This window comes from Olea europaea, unplaced genomic scaffold (assembly GCF_002742605.1).
Source record: "Olea europaea var. sylvestris unplaced genomic scaffold, O_europaea_v1 scaffold273, whole genome shotgun sequence".
Classification (NCBI taxonomy): domain Eukaryota; kingdom Viridiplantae; phylum Streptophyta; class Magnoliopsida; order Lamiales; family Oleaceae; genus Olea; species Olea europaea.
Window position 1 is genome coordinate 14,162 of NW_019245723.1, and position 5,435 is coordinate 19,596.

The 5,435-nt window shown below is 35.7% G+C and overlaps 1 pseudogene; it reads left to right on the forward strand.

The window, feature by feature from the left end:
* The first annotated feature begins 972 nt into the window (after window positions 1–972).
* On the forward strand, window positions 973–5,097 carry LOC111383644 (annotated as a pseudogene).
* The last annotated feature ends 338 nt before the right edge of the window (window positions 5,098–5,435 follow it).

The following is a 5,435-nucleotide window of genomic DNA, read 5'->3' on the forward strand; positions in this document are numbered from 1 at the left end:
ATTTTGATAAAAAAAAAATGAGGCTCTGACAAGGGCTATACATATAAAAACGAGTAAAAGCAACTACGTTTTATCTATGTCTTAAGAATAATAGTGGAACTCATTTACGTTATTTATGACATTTTCAAACTTTCCATTTTACATATGTTAGGAAGTTCATTATTAAATATTGTTTTGTTTAAAAAATTGAATATAGGTGAAAAATTCAGAACAACGCAAGTGTTGTTACTGGATATAGAAACGACACTTGTGCTGTTACGTGTATAAATATGAGTATAACTAGTCACGGTCCATTCGTTCCTTGAAAAATAATAAGTGAAACTTATTTATATTGTAATATGTACATGACACGTACAAAAGTTAATAGATATGTTTATTAATTTAATCAACACATATAAGTGTGATAACTTATATTTTCACCATTCCAATAATATAAAATGTTGTCATTTTAATCGTTCTTTGTGATTGGTCAATCTTTTGTGTTATATACGTTAGTGAGTTCATTATTAGAGTCATTTCATTGAAAAAAATCAAACTATAGTAGATAACGATTGTAGTGTTGTTTTACTTTACAAATAACGACTGGAGTGATATTCTATATTTCAAATAGCATTTGGAGTGTTATTGCATTCAATGGTTGCGGATAACAAAAAACACACACTAAATACGAAAATAATACCAACTAAATATTATTTAATACTATATTTAATAATAAAAATACCACAAAGATGGGATTTTTAAGAACATATTTCTCTCTTTCTTTGAATGTAAATGCAGTTTTTCAATGTAAATGATATGTTAACCAAACCCTTGTTCAAATACTCAAAAGATACCCAAAATAAGTGAATAATATAATAAAGAACATAATTTTAGAATAGAAAGAATTGTTATTGAATAAAAGAAAATATGTGATTGTAATTTTGAGAACTTAAAATTGAAGAAGATGATAAGGGAAAGAAGATGAATTTCCACAAATTTGTAGTAGATTTTGTGAGATTTCCACAAAGAGGAAGAAGAAGAGAGACGTTGATTCTTGAATTTGGGAGAATAGAGTTTACCTGATTTTTTTCCTCTTTTTTGTTTTGGTCAAAGGCCATTTATTCTTAATTATTGGGCAACCTGGCCATCTCACCAAATTCCCTTATTAATAATAGTGTGTTTCTCCCTCTATTACCGTGTTCTGCCAGAAACCTGATGATAATGGAAACGTGGGTAACACTAAGGAAAACCAGGATGACAATAGTAGCTGTGAGGTTTTCACACTTCAAAAGACGGATCCTCGTTCCATCCCATGTTCATAAATCAAAAACTCCTCACCAGCATCAATTTCAACAGGACAATTGTGCACTTTTACGGAATTTATCCCATTCTCGAAAGAGGCAAATAATCTGGATGAAACAAACTGAATCACACGTTACTATTGATCAGAAGGGACATCAAATGGATGAATCTGATGAAAACAACTGTTTCAGGACAATAACTCATGTAACCCCACAAATTTTGGGAGTTGTCACCTTTTACTGGAGAAATCTATGCATGAAAAAAGAACAAATGAGCTGAATCAGACTGAACATGTTAATGCTTTGCCATCCAACGATGTACATGTCCCTGTGCATATTGTTGATGGGACCTTAACAATGAATACAGAAAACGTTTCTGCAGGCATTTCATATCCGGTATCCATGTTTCATCATATTAGCGGAGTTCCTGGACATCCAAACCTATTAATGAATTCGCCCTTGTCTGCTACTTCTGAACATCATAACAATACAACATCTTCTATAAGTAAACCATTTCCAAGTTTCCACCCAACACTCACCCCGATCCAGAACCAAGATGATTATGAGTCGTATCTGAACATGTCATCTACATTTTCAAGCCTGATTGCATCTGCTCTTTTACAAAATCCGGCAGCCCATGCTGCGGCTAGCTTTGCATCTACTTTGTGGTCATGTACAAAAATGGTAGTTCCACCAGACTACCCAGTAGGCACAGCCGGAGGATTTAAACAAAGGCAGATAAATTCAGCTCCTAGTATGGCGGCAGTTGTTGCACCTACAGTAGCAGCTGCAACACATGGTGGGCAGCCCGTGGCTTACTTCCATTGTGTTCACCATTTCAACCTGGATTTATTGGTTCTCCTGCATCTGTATCTTCATCTCCAATCCATTCCACTCAAGCTAGAGCAGCAGATAAGCAAAGAAAGAGAAAAACTGATGATCCTACCTTAGGAGGTCAACAACTAGAACAAGATTTCTCTGAGGCTTTCCAAATGCAGCATTCTGCTTAAAGTCACCAACTCTGTCATCGTCAGATTCTGATGAAAGTAAAGGTGCAAAGTTAAATACTGGGTTGACTGTTAATGAAACTGAAAACGCTGTTGACGCAGCTGAGCTGAATGATTCTAACAATTTGAAGAGCAGAAAAAGCGTAAACCGTTCTTCATGTGGATCCAACACTCCTTCCAGCAGTGAAGTAGAGGGTGATGCTCTGGAGAAGCATGTGCAAGACGAAGAAGAGTTAACAAAACTTGATGTAAATCATTTGTCAGGTGACTCCACTAATCGGCATACATACTAGAAGCACCGTAATTGTAAATAATTCTTGGAAGGAAGTATCCAGAGAGGTAAATGGAAAATTTTGTTTTCCAAAGAAGACTTGTCAATTTATGTTTTCCTCATTTGTTTTATTGTTGCTTTCCTATTTTTCTTTAAATACACGAGCAGGGACGAATGGCTTTTTGGGCACTCTTCACTAGAGATGTATTGCCACAGTTTTTCCCCTCTGCATGATTTAAAGAATAAGGGAATGAACGATAATGATAAGGAAACTGCAGAGGTGAAAAATGAACATGGATTGCAGCTTGACCGTAGTGTTAAGACATGTGGTGCCTTTTTGCACAACCAAGAAATGGAAAACAATACTTCTTTGATTGGTGAAAACGAGGAAGATAAACGGCTGAGTAAGGAACTTGGACGTGCAAAACTCAAAGCTATCCGAACAGGTTTCAAACCTTACAAGAGATGCTCAGTGGAGGCAAAAGAGAACCGGGTGTTAGTCAACACCCAGAATGAAGAGAAAGGTCCCATGAGAGTATGCCTCGAAACAGAGGCTTCTACTTAAATGCTTGGCTGCAATATTCAACTCTTATCGCTGCCTCCCATGTCGTATGCATTATCCAGTATATCACACCCTACTCTTAAACCCTGTGGAGTTTTTAATATATCTAGTTTGATTATCACGAGACTTTTGGTGTAGCTTGCATACTATATAATCTTGTGCTCAATTCTATTGGAACAGTGAATTTGTATTTCTACGAACTTTCTTGGGATAACTTTTGAAGGAAATTAAGTAGGACCCTGATGGGTCCTGGTTCCCTCCAATATCAATTGTAGTAAAAAAGGTAATTTCTTTACGCTGTTATTCTTCCGAGTACTGACTTTCCTTAATGTATAGAAGGCTGTTGAAGCCGTTTGTCATGGCATGGGCACTTGATCTTGCATTCTCCGTGTGGCATCTTTTCAATTGTTCAAGCATACGAACCACTACAGTATATTTTTTTGTCAATCTCGTCTTTTACTGTTCTAGTACCCCATTTTTGCACAACAGTAGAGTTTGATGGTAGTAGATGTATAATCAAGGTTAAACAGGAACCATCTTAGGACTTTTCAAGTAATGCCATTCAATTATTCTTGGAAGGCAAGGTGCAACTTGAATTGGCTTGCTAGGCACTTTGGCAGATCAAGTTGGGGAGGGCTCGGACCCTGGCTAGTTGGAGGCACATCCCGCGATTAACTAGACTGTGTGAAGAGGGGTTGGATCACAGACCCAAGGATTAGTCAAGAATTGGACACCTTGTAAAAAAAAAAAAAAAGTAATGCCATTCAACTCCATTGACGTAAAGCATTACATCATTTGTGGGAATTACATTGTGAAATGAAGTTGGGATGTTCTTTTAATCATGAGATAATGTGGTCATGGTAGACGGGTGCTTAGAGCATCTTCAATGTATTCCATGAATTGCAATCTACATGTCAGACAAATAATAAGTTTTCAATACACGTGAAATTGATGTCAAATGAATCGACTTCCTACATCATATTTCATGAGTTTTGTTTATGACTTAAATTTGGATCAATAGGAGGAAAAAAAAAACAAACATGAGTTAAAAAAAAAAAAGGAAATAGGAGAGAGAGAATAACTCAAATTTTTTTGACTCACTTCATCTAAAACATTTCTACATCTAGACACATATACATTTTTTTTAATCTGTAAATGTAAAATTTTATTAATCAAAATTCTTGTACAAGTACATTGGGCATACTTAGGCAATTAGACAACGAGTAAAATACAACTACCTCGGACATACCCGAGCAAACAAAAGAAAAGATGTACAAATGATAGGAACTATAATCCCAAAGCCAAAGACAAAATAAATCAACACGTGCGGGCATAAAGTAAACATAACTTTGTACACGTGTGTTTTAATTCGCCTTACTATCCTATCCACGTGCGGACTAAGTTCGTCAAAAACCTTCCTATTCCGTGCCATACAAAAATGGTAAACAATACTTGCAATCGCAATTCTTTTAGATTTACTTTACCAAGACGTCCCTCGGGCCTCTTTCTTGATTCACTAAAAAGAACTAGGAATTATAGTCATCGATCTCTTAATCTCCATCCAAGTTTTGATCTTCATCCATATGCTAGAGGTGAATGAACATTTAAAAAATAAATGCTGTCCATTTTCAAAATGTGACTCACAAAAAACACATTTCATATCAATTTTAAGTTATGGCAACCTAACTTTTGTGAGTAGCTTTGATTGGGCACCAACCATAGCATAAAAAGCATATTTTGGAGTGATAAAATGTCTCCAAACCTCTGTTGTTCAGCCCCTTATCTCACCCTTTTCGGCTGAAAGAAATCACGGGCTGCCTGGACAGAAAACGCTCCAGCATATATCCAATTTAAGAGCACATTTCCAGCAATTTGGTCATTTCTTGTTGGGGAATACATTGATTATGTGCATATTATATTCATAAAAATATACCGTTTATTTGCGTGAAATCGAAACGTAATTTCGACTTACCAAAATAAAATTTAGAAGCAAAACAATAATAGTTACCAAATCCGATGCATGAATATGGATTCATCTTTTTCGATTTTTAAACGAAAGCAAGTTATTCTTTGAATCAAACCCCACAGAACAAACATGTAAATAATGTTAATTAGTTTCTGAAATCAAATTATAATTAAGAGAAATCAGAAAATGAAGGAAGAAAGATGCAAGTGATGAATTTGGCCAAGACAAGTGTTTGACACTGTTTTCTTAAGATGAATTTGTCCCGCATCGGTGCTAACGATTTTTCGACAATTATCTCCCAAGATACAATGACCACGTCAAGCCATAGGAGCACTCCAAATGGCTTCGA